Here is a 14,878-nt window from a genome sequence, read left to right as displayed (position 1 = left end):
CTGTGAGCAGCAGGTAAATATTCAACAAACATATGCTCATGTGTTGCCATACAATTATAAATGCAATGCATTATTTAGATCCTTATAAGGTCATGTGCTGTCGTACAGTTATAAATACAATGCATGGTATGGATCTTTTTATGTTCATACGCTGTCAGAGTTTTAAATGCAATGCATTACATTAATCGCTATATGCACATGTGTTGACATACAGTTATACATGCATTTTGTGGATCTTTATATGCTTGTGTGTTGTATTACAGTTATAAATACAATGCATTCTATGGAACTTATATGCTCATGTGTTGACATACAATTATAAATGCAATGCAATGTAGGGATCTTTATATGCTCGTGTGTTGTCATACAGTTATAAATTCAATGCATTGTATGGGTCTTTATATGTTTGTGAGCTGTCTAACAGTTATAAATGCAATGCAATGCACTGTATGGATCTTCATATGCTTATGTACTGCTATATGCTCACGTTTTCATACAGTTATAAATTTAATGCATTGTTCTAATCTTCATATGCTGTCTTACAGTTATAAATGCAGTGAATTGTCTGCATCTTTATATGCTCATGTGCTGTCATACAGTTGTAAATGCAATGCAATGCATTGTAAGAATTTATATATACTTGTGTGCTGTCATACAGCCATAAGTACAATGCACGGTATGGATATTTATATGTTTGTGTGCTGTCATACTGTTTATAAATGCAATACGGTGCATGAATCTTTATCTGCTCATGTGCTATTGTATAGTTACAAATACAGATGTTCATCACATTCATCACTGCTGCAATGGCTTTAGTTATATGAGTTATATCATGGCAAAGAGATATAACAACCAGCCAGCTTCCAAAGCCTACTTGAATTTTCAATAAATGGACCTACTGACTCCTAAAACAGGAAAGATCGTAGTACTGATCAGAAGCTAGGAGCAGTAGCTTGGCAATCTAGGCCTCTGATTTCTTGGACCTGCATTACTAAAGGCTGTGTGTGTGTGTGTGTGTGTGTGTGTGTGTGTGTGTGTGTGTGTGGGTGGGTGAGACTGCAACATGGTGCCAAGCTAACTCATGAGGTCAATATCAGTATGTTATATGTGCCATTTATGCATTTCTCAATAGCTTAAACTGTTATTATTAATACTGGACCTCTCTGTATTACATTGGACTTCAAGACTACCTTATCTTTCCAATTGCCTTATGCCCATTTTCATGAGGTGCATGACAGATGCTCTTCTTGATTCAGTAACCTTGAGTTGGGCACTCTCTAATGATCACTGTATGGTAAATCAGCTAATTTGACATACTGTAGCTTATACACAGAGTCCTAGATGATACTGCAAAAATAAAGCAGTTGATCAGAAGAATTAGGGTGGGTAGTAAGAATTTACAGCAAACTTGATACGTATGAAACCTTCAGTTACTCAAAATGTTAAGAGGTTGCTACCAGCTTGGGAGAAGATGGATCACCATGACCTGTATATCACTAAGTTAATACCACAAGATTACCTGGAGAACAACAACAGAAAGAAGAATGTGCATTCAGTTTGTTGAAAGAAAGACAGCACCTCTGAATATTTTAACTCTTGTTTATGCAAATCTCCACAATGCAGAGTGTCTTGCAGGCTTGGTAATGATAACGCCAGTACACTGGACACGGAAATCTCATATGGGAGCAGACTGCCCACACACATATATTATATTTAAACTGTGAAACTACTGAGATAAGCAAAATCTGCTAGACGTTACAATGAAGGTAAAGAATTATTTCTTGTAAACAAGCCATCCAAACATTATTAGGAGTACCACCCACAACTAATGGAACAGAGAAGAGCTCCCATCAGCATAAGGCAGTTACATTATAAAAATGACATAGCAACTCTGATTAAGTACCCTGCAACATTGATTATAAGTGGCAGAATGACAGAAGAGCCCTTGTGACATTATAGAGGGCTTTAGTCTTTCTCCAAATTGTTATGCCAGCAATTAAATTGCCACATCTTTCCAATTCCTAGATCTAGCAGCACTCAGTGGTACTTGTGGTCAGCATGCCACAAGATCAAGCCAAGTCTTCACCAGGGTCAGTAAAATTTGGGCCATTATGAGGAGCTCTAATCAACTGCTCTAAAAAGATTAAAGAGTCTGGAGTTAGAAACATCACAGAGCAGCCACTTCAGAGATTGTCCAAAGAAAGATTTTATGTGGAGAATTTCATCTTCTATTGAAACCCTTAATTACATTGAAGAAGCCATAAGGATAAACATGCAGGATAGTGAATTAAATGTAGTGAAAGAACTGAGGGAAAAAGAAAAAGCAAGAATGTGTCCAAAGTGATCCACTCATCATTTTTTCATAGGTCCCCTCCCCAAAACCACATTGAACAAAACTGACAAAAAGAATGGTGGCAAAAGACAACCACCAGTAATATGAAAAGCCCATTGGCTCATTGTTACTATTGGTTTTGTGCATTTGGGCTGGCAGTACAGATTCATAGTTAGTGCTCATCTGAATCCATGCAAATCCTGTATAAGCTCGCTTAATTATAAAGCCATAATTTCTATTCATTAGCTGATAGTAACTGGCAAACATTGCCATTGCTATTTGAAATTTGTGACACTGCATTTGTTTTCTTTAGATGTTATTCAATTGGCAATTTCTGATGGTTGCAATACTTTAACTACTTTAACTTTAAATGTCATAGATTGAAATCTAAGGTGAAATACAGTGCTGCTGTACAATTTCTTAAGAGTACTTCTGCATATATTATTCTTTTACAGAAGACAAAAATAGCCAGATGCCATGAAAGATGCCTCAACCCCATTATGGGTATTAAGATGCTGCAGGGGAACAGTGAAGTCCAGTCTTTTAAAAAGGAAGTAGTGATTTTGCTAACACAAAACAAGAATGGTAAATTTTGTTAAAAGCTACAGACCAAACTGGTAAGTCACAGCATTTAAAGCTAAAATTTCCCACTGCTATATTTATTTGTTCTTGAGGCATTTTATGGTCTGAACCAGGAAAAGCCATTCTTTATTTTTTGATCGCTAAGAGAATTTGACAACAAAATGTATCTATTATCTGTATAGGAGATGGAGACTTCATTGTTGAGAATGTCTCTATTGTTGATAGATCAGAACTGTGTAACAAACTGTGTAACAAAATACGTCAATGAGCCCAGTAGATTATAAACACACAGTATAATGGTCTAGGGTAGTGAAGAGCCCTTGAGAAGATATCCAGGTTTCACTGTTGTCATACCCAGTAGCAGTAATAAAAGTCACAATGATTACTAACTTGTGTTTGCTGGTGATTTAAATTCACTCTGCATAAGATAAGTTGTGTCTTGCTTCAGATCATTAGGTGGTTCAACATTTCTTTATGCATGTTCTTAGTAATTGTAATGATCTTAAGTAGTGATATTTGAATCCTGTAAAATTGAAAGATGCAGAAACCTAAGTTCAGGTAATTTATCAAATAACATATTTACAGGTGTTAATTGACCAGAAAACCTGCTCATATTTCTTTGGTTAGAATCATTCAAGCTTAATTTATTATCCCACTGTAATGGTGCAAAGAAATTTATTAAGGACAACATATACAATGGAATCCATTTATTTATATAGCAGGTTCAATAGCCGCACAACAAATGTATGAGCAGTAAATTTAAAACATTACATCTAACTTACACAGCATACATTGATAAGGATGACATTGTTTGAGGCAATGACAAATAAGGGCCTCTATGACTTTGCTAAGGGCTGGACTTCATTTGCAGGTGAAAAGACAGTTCACAACTTTGATACATCACATTAAGCATATAAAGCAGTATTTAGTACTTAACAATATTGGGGGATATCAAGGCTGCATTGGAATATTACAATTATATTTATCAAGAAAATAGTGATTCCTGTGAAGAGCAGACCAGGGGGTATTTATCATTCTTCATTATTGTCTTCTGTCACTTCACACCAGAGATTTTCCCCAGCTTTCAACGCTCAGCAAATCCTCAGAACATTTCCTTGCTATACCCCCCAAGAGAATGTGCCTGAGCCTCAAAGCTGGCAATGCATATTTATAAAGAATACAAGACCAGGTTACTATTCCACTAATATTCCTCTTAATAGCAATGTAGGCAGTTGGCTAATCCCCTTCATGCAACAATAATTGCATATAATAGCACTTCCCAAATCAGATAAGGGCCCCTCCTTGTTTATTATTTCCAGACCAGTCTCAGGTAAGGACCTCTCCTTAATTACTATTTCCAGGCCAGTTTCCCTGATAAATAGTAAAGCAAAATTATATGCTAGCATATGGTTATCCAACCTGATGAATGTCTTACCTTATCTGACCCAACAACCACAAGCAGGTTTTGTCAACAGATGTCCAAGCACAGCCCACATCTGACTACTTATCAGTTGTTTTCCATTGGAGAAAAACAATTCTGATCCATCATCAGCTGTTAGGATGGTCTTTGAAAAGGCACTTCAACTCCATATCACAGAACAAGATGTTTGTGCTGGAAAACCTGGGCTTTTCCTTATTGGTAGTATAAATCCTTCAAGCACCAGCCAGAGTATTAACTGGAACATCTTTATCTCCACTGTTATTGCTAGTCACAAGACAAGCGTGCCTCCACTGTTCCTTACAGCTGTTAAACCCCTTGTATAAATGATTAATATAGAAACAATGATCACAGTATGGGAAAATATGAAGGATTGCAAATGAAAGTTTTCATGTTTGTGAATGACTGCATAATGTGAAAAGGCAATCACCAATAAAATCTAGCTAGAATAACGGAATGCTAGAAATCTTTTTATCCTTGTTATGACTAATAGCTAATAAAAATAAAATTGATTGTGTGACCTATAAACCAACCAGCAAGACAATTTGCTAACTAAAAAACACTATTTTCCATATAGAATTAGTACCCCATCTCTGCCCTACTGCAGTATCAAACATAATCCAAATATTAACAGTATGAGCAATATAAACCCGAGGCAGCTGTGGGAAGGTACAAGTATAACTGTACACACTTAGCAGTGAACACACCTAGTGGTATATGCAAAGCCCACAAAATTATATTATTGTCATTGCTAAAATAGCCCAGCTCATGCAGTCCCTTCCAATAGAATCATAAATGGCTTGTAAATCCAGAATGCAATCTTCCAATTCATCTGCGTTAACAAATGATGAATGATAAGTCAGTGACAACCTCCTTGAAAGCTGGTGGATGTGGGCTTCCTGATGGGAACTATATGCAATAATATATATCCTGCAGAAAATTCTTTCAAGAGATAGAGAACCCCCCCCCACAACACACACACACACACACACACACACACACACACACACACACACACACACACACACACACACACACAACAGGTAGTCTTTGAAGACCAGTTTTTCAATGGCACAAATTCTATAGCAGTCCTCTGCTACAGGAAAACATTCCCTCTACATTTGAAAGATAGCATAACCTACGGTTCTATTACTTAGCTTTTAGACATTGTGGAGACTTGTGGAAATGTCATGATCTATAAAATGGGCTAGATGTACCCACATGAAGCCATCTAGACTTAGTACTACACTTTGATGACCTCCTTGAATTAATAAGGGAATTCAGCCTCTGTTATCTAATTAAACAAGTAAAAAAAACATCAAAAGCTCTTTCAGATTTAGCATGCAGTACTGATATATCTCTGCTGCAAGGAAATACTGCATAGGAAAGTCTCCACTGTGGGCAGTGCATTACAAATCTAGATAATATAAAAACTTTAGGTATTTTTAAAATGTTAATGCAATTTTGCAGAAGCAAATATTATAGCTAACTGCACTGCATATGATAGTCAAATTAGGATATAAACAACTCATTTATAACTTAGTATACTAAGATGGTTATTAGACACCCCAACTTTTCTCATACACCACTTAAAATTCACCTCCACAGAAAAGTCTCAAGATAAAGTATTTGATGGTGGATGGTGGCAGTTACACTTGTAAAGCACCAGTTCTGGATAGCTGTTACAGTTTTGGGAACTGTATGAGATCATGTACAAAGGCTATGATTATGGTTAAGAAGGAGGTTCTACAAATTGTTTCCTCTTAAACTGGTTATGTGCTACTAGTACCCTTTCGGTACTGCAGGGAGCTCAACCCATTGTGTGCTAGAAGTGTCCATTATTATGAGAATGCATATAGATGCAAACTACAAAAACTCTAAAAGGCTATCAAAGGCAAGCTGAAGGTCTTTTATGACAAAATATGTAACTGTTAGCACCTAGTAATCCAGAGAAAACCTGCGTAATACTGGGCATATTTGTATTCCAGGGTTTAAGAAATTTCTGCTTGTAGAGTTCTATGTTTATATATACTCCAAAAGCATTAGTGGTAGTAAATAGACTGGCTAGTCTACTTTCCCATACTATATACTGTTCTACTAGTTTTTTGCATTTTTTGGATGTGTTGCTTCTTTATGCACAGAGTGTTGTGGAGCATATTATTAGCCTAATGTTACTTCTGCGATATGGTTCCTGAAGTATTTTCTGTGTTTTCTGGTGAATAATTATATGCTGCTTTAACGTTGTTTGTTATCATGTGGTCTCAGTGTTTTCTTTATTGATGTGCCTGCACGTTTTGTGTTTGACAATGTCAAAAAAGTATAAAAGACTTGGTGATTCTGTAACAAGGCTCCATACCACTAGGACTCACCTCCCTGTCCCTTCAAGACTTATGCTTTGGAGCTTAAGATCAGGATCATTTATGACACTTTGGCTTTCCAATTCTTAACTTCATTTCAGAACTCATTAACTGTGACTGCCAATTATTTTAGTTATGAATACATATTTTGCCTTTTCTTTTATTTTATTCACTTTATTTACATGGTGTATAGTTATTACTATACCTCAGACATCTTATTTGCTTCTTGTATCTTATTTGTCTGTATACCAATTGCTTTCTTCTAGTTCATCAAATTTTAATTTCAGCACAATTTCTGTGGAGATGGCAGCAGAGACTTCCCTCTGAATGCAATTATGAATCCAGAAAGATGACCTGCAAAATAGAGCTTGTTGCATGCCAACGGTTAAAAATTAGGTATATTCATCAGCTGTTTTTAAAAAAAATGGCTGCTCATTATTACAGACAGCTATGTTTAACAAGCATTTAGATGTTCAGTCTCAAAAGTGTACCACCAAGTTGCATTTTTTCAGCATTTCCATCAAATAAAGCTACATTACACGTTTCTATTCTGTGAGGAGGATAATGCGTATTCAGCAGCTGTCCACAGTAGTAATAATCAAAATTCAAATAATTAACCACTGTCATCAGGCATATCTAATACATTTCTACTTTTCTAACATTTCAGGCTAAGCACTTTCACTATGAGTGGATGAAAGTCAAATCACTGAGGATCAGAATTCCTGGACTGTATGTGCCAAAAACAATCCTGTTGAAAAAACTTTTGTAAATTGTTTTGCAGGGGAGCAACCCATCCCCCACCGCAACTCCAATGTATGGAGCAAGCCACCTATACCCCATGAACTTATATATACCAACTCCACAATTGAACCAACTTGAAACATTGGGGAAATGCCCCCACTAGGGAATTACATCAGGTGCAACTTGCTGCCAGTGATTTCCTTTGGAGGAACTCTGATCTTTGCTGAGTTGAACATCAGACAATCAGTGATGGGAGTAATATATTATAATATGTAATATATTACTGTAATATATTACAGCTTCTAATAACTAGTAATATAACTACTTACTTTTCAAAACAGAACAAAGTAATAGTGAAATATTACCTTTTTTTAGTAACTAATAATTTAAATGTGTTACTTTTGAGTTACTTTGCTTAAACCAGTGGTTCTCAACATGGGAGATATTACCCCCTGAAATGCAATAGAAAACTTCCAGGGGCCCTGGACAGTATGGATAGCAATCAGATGTTAGGAGGTAATAGAGACTTTGAAGGGGCAATTTTGATAAAAAATTCCAATGTAAAGTTGGCACAACTCATAGCACTTAACATTCATAACAGACCTCTCAACTGTACCAAATTCGTTGGCATTTCCCAGTTTTGGGCTCAGTATAATAGGGTGCCACAAATTCTCAATTGGTCCCATTAAATCCCGATTTTGGCATGCAGACAAGGACACAGGAACCACTCCACTTTTAAGAGGCTTCAATTAAAACAAAAAACACCCCTTGATAGTGACACCTTCTGCTTTAAGGTGGACCATTTGCTTCTCCTTACTGACTACAGGAACGATTGCCAGTGTCATTAATTTTATGACCCACATGTAGATAATGCCAGAGGAGGGGTATAATGATTCTGATTCAGGCATCTATTATTCTAATTCACTTGTAGATTTTGTGTCATTATGCATTTTGAACAATAAGATATACAGAGCTGTTGAAATCCTCAAGAATTTAACAGAAAATCAAGCATAGCCTCCCCTCATACATTACTCAACCTGACTCTCTAACAGCCTTTAAAGCTCCACTATAAAACCCCTATTTAAATAATTCCAGCTGTACCTGTGAAATACAGTGTAAGCCATTTAACTTCATACACTTAACTGCTCAGATCCTACTCTTTAACTCTCTGTTATATTATTTGCTTCCTCCTCTGTATGATTGTTTCTCCTACCTACAATATGTGAAATTTACTAATGATTATGACTACTTTCTTGTGATTGAAAATGTTATTATGTATCCATACAGTCTTATAATATGTATTAACTTATATACCATTACTCCCCACCCTATGCTATGTATGTATATCTCTTTCACTTTGTATTTGCTTCTGTACAATATTTCATTACCTGTGGAGCTTTTCTCCCCAGGCCTCCACTGAAAATGGGTTTCTGACCCAGTGGACTTTCCCGGTCAACAAATGTCAATAAATAAATAATAAATAAATAAATAAATTGCCAGAGGAAGGGCAAAAAACTAAGGCAAAATCAGGAATAATTGCTAGGTACAATCGCATATTATCCTGCTGTTTGTAAGGTGGATGTCATGTTAGTGAGTTTGTGTTTCAAATGGTTCCTCGATGTAAAGAAATGCAGTTTAACAGCTGGTAGCCCACAGAACTCCTATATCACTCAGCATCTCAGCACAAAAAATTGTAAACATAGCCACTAGCCAAACATAATGTCTGGAGGGGGACAATGGTCTGAAATCAGGAACAAATTTTCAATGACACGTTTTGCATTAGTGTGTATTTTCTGAAGGATCTCAAGAATTAAAACATTTTTAAGAAAGAGTAATGCACTGCAGTCAAATAATAATGGTAATAATTAGTGCTGTAGTTGACTGACATAACCATAGAATTCTGCACAAAAGTGTGGTGTTGTGTTAAAATAACATAAGTGCAGCTCCTACAGGTTTTACAAATTAACAAGGCCATGTATTTTCCTCCCATTGTAATAGATCAGCTGCAAGTAAGTAAGTCCATCAGTAGAATGGGAAAATATTTTAACTGTGCTCTACAAGCATGTGTGCCATAATTAAAGCTTGTAAATGTCAGGTATCTTAAGCTGCAACATTAATAAAAAGTAAAAGTAGCAGCCACAAAATCCAGCATTTTACTTCTGCTTTAGGACTGAAAAGCAACAACTTCCAACTCCAGTGTGACAACTAATGTGTGCTTTGGAGGTAAACTCAGTCCGCACTTACTGCAGAATTTAAACTAGCCATGCCGAGGTAAGTGTGAGAGAGTGTATGAGTGTACTAGTGTATGAGTATGTGTGTTAGTTAAACCAGTGGTTCATCTTTGTGTTTGCGTCTATGTAATTTAAACTAGCTGTTTGAGAGATAAAGTGTGTGTGTTACTGTGTCAGAAAGTAGGTGTGTGTATGAGTGTGTGGCTATGTGTAAGCAGAGAAAAGGCATATGTGTTTGCATGTTTGTGTGTGTATTTGTGTGTGTGTGTGTGTGTGTGTGTGTGTGTGTGTGTGTGTGTGTGTGTGTGTGTGTGTGTGTGTGTGTGTGTGTGTGTGTGTGTGTGTGTGTGTGTGTGTGTGTGTGTGTGTGTGTGTGTGTGTGTGTGTGTGCGTGTGTGTGTGTGTGTGTGTGTGTGTGTGTGTGTGTGTGTGTGTGTGTGTGTGTGTGTGTGTGTGTGTGTGTGTGTGTGTGTGTGAGAGAGAGAAACAGAACAGATAGAAGATGTGTGTGTGTGTGTGTGTGTGTGTGTGTGTGTGTGTGTGTGTGTGTGTGTGTGTGTGTGTGTTTAAAACATACATCTCAACTGTCTAAATTCAGCCTCATGGTTTTGGTCTCTTTCCCATAAAATTTGTGGTTTTCTGGTAAATCACGGAGGACTGAAGTTATTAAATAATAACATACATACATACATACATATATATATATATATATATATATATATATATATATATATATATATGAGTTTCAGACTTCATAACCTTCATAAAATACATACTAACACAAATCCTGTTATTCTATCAGTTTTATAGGTATATAAGAACATTATTTTAATTTCTGTCCCTATTTTTTGGCCTTTGCCCTCCCATTATGCTAGTCTTTGACCAGATTTCTTGTGCTAAGAGGTTAAGAGGTATGGTACTGCAGAATTTAGAAAGTACCAATTTATTATGTTTTAAATTTAAAAGCTGTTATTTTGTAGTGTTTTGATACTGTTATACATATCTTATCAACCAAATCTTTGTTATCACATGTTTCAGTGTTGATCACAGCTGTTTCACAACATATTTGGTATTATCTGTGCTGCTTAATAAAACGAGACATTTAAAAGGGCATCACATTCCTCTGTGAAACTTTTTACAATATTTTTAATGTGGTATTTTAAGCACACATTGTTGTACTCTTAAAGAACAATACTGCTACAGCTTCTACATATATAATGAGTACAACATTACTGCATTACAATTTATTTTATACATTCCAGAAACATTACTTTATTGCTTTATTCAGTCACTCTCTGATATTTAATGTAACCAATTCAGTGTTGTGAGGGAGCAGGAGCTGTTCATAGCAAGCAGTGGGTGCAAGACAGGCAAATAAATCATAGGTGCAGTACCAGTCTATAAGAGGAAACACACACACACACACACAAACACATACAAACACACGGAGACACACATGCACACACAAATACATACGTCATATTATACGTACCCACAGACAATTTGGAGGATTGTCAATTTACCAGAGTCCTGCCTTTTGGCAACAGTTAGAGGTATGAGTCAGTGCCCAGCATCAGCAACCACCAGATTTGTTTACAAAAGCTACTAATGCACATTGGTATTTACATAACTACAAGAGCAGAAGGTTTCCACATCAGATTTATTTTATGCATTGATCAGATTGACCTGATACCCACGTATTGACAACAGCAGTGGCCTGTTATACCAATGATGGTTATGACAGACTTGAGTTTCCTATTAAGATTAATAGAGTGTACATTTCTTTTATATATGTTACAGCTACTGATGTATGTTAATTTAATGAATTTCTGTAATGGTGCAGCTAATGTGACATCAGTGTGTATATGCTAAAAGTGTGGGAGGGCAGAAAGTAGAAGGCAAAGTGTTTTTCATGTTGATTGCCTACTTCTTCCCTTAAGATGTTTTGTTAATGCTGTAAAGGGACTTTAACTGGTGTTTCTGTGTGAATGTATATTTTCAGAGTTAATGTTAAATTGAGGAACATTTTCACAATTATTTGAATGTTGATATCCCACAATTCCATTGGAGTGGGCGGAGTTATATTATACACGCACTTTTTATGTTGATTAGATTTTTTGCCAGTTGTACCTACTTTTTATGGGCCTTTGTTCAGATTTTTGATGTCTCCAGGTTGAAAGTTAGGATTCGTAATAAATCATTAGAATTAGTCTGGAGCATAATTTGCTTCATGTTTTAGCACTGCAAGCAGATGAAAGCTAATGATGATCAGACTCCAGCCCTGCCCTGGTAATGTGGGACACTCAAACACTAAAACACCCCCTAACACTGGGACAATTCTAGTCTGCTAGAGATCATATCCTTACCTGGCCATATAATAAATGGCATTGGTTCTTCATACTGCCGTCAATTGGAATTGAACTTACCACTCATTGGTTTAACACCTGATACTCCAACCTGCTGCACCAAGCAGGACTCTTTAGGTGGATCTATGATCAACCAACTTTTGTCCTGTCAATTTTTTATGTTCTATTTAAAATTCTTTCTGGGGTTTCAATTCTTAGTTACTGAAAAATGTGATAGGATTTTATAGGTTTTGTGCTGCTATCTGTGTATGGTTTGGTTTAATTATTATTTGTGAGTCTCTAGCTATAAAGACTAGTCATCATCTTCTGCTTTCAGCTGCTCCCAGTAGGGGTCACCACAGCAGATCATTGGTCCTCAGAACAAGTGGCAGTAGAGTTTTACTGTATTGAGTTGCCAGCCTGGTGCCCAATCTTTTAAAGAAGGCACATGCTCACACACAATCACACCTAGGGCCAATTTAGAATGTCCAATCCACCTGCAGTATGTCTTGGAAATGTGAGAGGAAACAGGAGCACCCATAGGAAACCCACACCAACACAAAGAGGACATGCAGACTCCACACAGAAGGCACCCCAGCCAAGAATCAAACCAGAGAACCTCTTACTGTGAAGTGGCAATGGTAACCACTGCACCACTGTGTTGCCCAGCTCTAAAGACTAGTCTGTTGGAGTTTTTCAACTCTTAAATGCCATTCATCATTACTGTAACATTGTGTATGCAACTTTAATAATACACTTGTATGCATTATAAGTGTAAATATTATAATTGTTAAACTATACTTATGTAAAAGTAACACATTACTCTAGTTAGTAACCAGTAATAGTTAGAAAAGTAGTAAGTAATAGTAATATATTACTTTCACCGAAAAGTAACCAGTAATAGTAACTTATCACTTTTATAAGTAGCTAGCACAACACTGCGGACATTTGAAGCTTGAGTGTTAAATCTTCATTCAACAGTAGGTTAACTAAGCAAAAGTACCATAAGGAAACAAAAGTTTAAGTGAACAATGGCTTAGCAAGGCTAATTTAGTCAGTAGCCAAACATGTTAAAATTCTACACTGTCTTCATATTTTGAAGCTGTCCTTTGTTCATCTTAAATACTGAGAGATACAAAAGTCTTGAAGAATTAGAGCAGTTTGAAAGAATTTCTTGTGAATTAATTTCATATGTCATTAGCATTTTCATTTGAAAACAGGGTTGCTGAAATACAGAATTATTTTACTCATCCTTATTACTTGAAGTGATGATTTCTTTTGTTTATCCATTTTGTGACAAGCAATGCTCTATCAAATATAGGTTGTTATATTTAATCATAACTAATTTGAAAAAGTTAAGCTAATTAGGTACCTCTGTAAATTCTAAAACCATTCTTTGCTCATGAGAACCATTTAAGTTCTGAAAATATTTTCTGTTTCAACCAATTATTTATGCGTGCTCCTCACAAATCTTTGCAGTATATCAAGCTTTAGCGTTTTCAATTTGCTATAAAACAGACAGAAAAAACATGTTTTGGATCCCGTATTTGGATGACCTTATATTGTATGTTAACATTTTTGGACAATATGCTTGCTTGCTTCCAGAAGCACATGCAACCATCTTTGCTTCACTTAGCTTTGAGTGTGAGAAATCTTGAAATGTAGGAGATGAAAATCCATCAGATAAAGGAAATACCAGGTCACAGGAGAAGTAAACCTCATAAAATGGGCTTACATGTTGTCTGTAATGATTTATTCCCGATAGTAAAGATCCCTGATATTATTAGACTTTAAATGGCATTAGATGTAACGTCATCTGCACTAAAATGTCAACATTTGTATTTGGCCAGTAACTGGTTCTTAAAGGAAAATGTCCACATTGGTTAAGCAATTTCCCAGTGAATGCATGGTTTCATTCTAAACTTTTTGTTGTGCTTAGATTTTCATACCTTATATATATCAGGAATAACGTAAACCTATTTTTTAAGCTGGGTCTATGCCTTTTAGCGTGATTGTTTGGCTGTACTGATGAACTGCTGCACATTTTTTTTTCATAATGCATAACCTGACATTACTACAAATGCCCTTTACACACCAATTGTTAAAGTGAGTTACACTAGTTATAAAGGATTATGATCATCTATATGACCATAAAGGAGTTATTGTGTGTTTGACAAATATATGGCAGGAAATTCATCTCTGGAGCAAAATGAAGTGAAGGTGAAAGGGTAATTCTTGACATCTGTTTCAAAACCATAACACTGTATGGTCGTAAGAGTGACTGCATCATAATTTGTACTTCAGAGATTTACCTACTGCATACACTACTAGATTCAAAGAAATAAAGAAGGGAAAAAATGTAACAGAGCCAGACAGGTAGTGGTATGTCAGAAGTCTTAGTAGCAGCTACAGCGATCGCTGGTGAAGTATACTGCAAGGCAGACAGCAAGAAAAAAGGTAAAAGTGTGAAATGTTTGTCATTTATGAAAACTATAACACAGTTAACACTGCTTCACAGACAACAGCCAGAAGCGAAGCATATCTAATTCTGTAACAGCTTTAATTTGTAATGCAATTCTTGCTGCCGCATAAAAAAGACTTGTGACAGCCTGAAGCATATTCTACTCATAAAGCTATTTACACTTCCCCTTTCTGTTCTGTGGTGGCCACTGTTTATGTTGTGCCATGAGGCTAATACATTACAGTGCTGAAAGGCACTTAACAAGCTTTGCTAAGCAACTTTCTTATGTCATTTTCTTAAATAAAACTTGTCTTCACAAGATTTTTTTGTGTGTGCATGTGTAATTGTGTAATTTTAGTAATAAAAAATGATTCTAATAAGTCTAGTCAGC

This window comes from Protopterus annectens, chromosome 10.part0 (genome assembly GCF_019279795.1).
Source record: "Protopterus annectens isolate FY-2018-M chromosome 10.part0, PAN1.0, whole genome shotgun sequence".
NCBI classification, from domain to species: domain Eukaryota; kingdom Metazoa; phylum Chordata; order Ceratodontiformes; family Protopteridae; genus Protopterus; species Protopterus annectens.
This window is presented reverse-complemented; position numbering follows the sequence as displayed.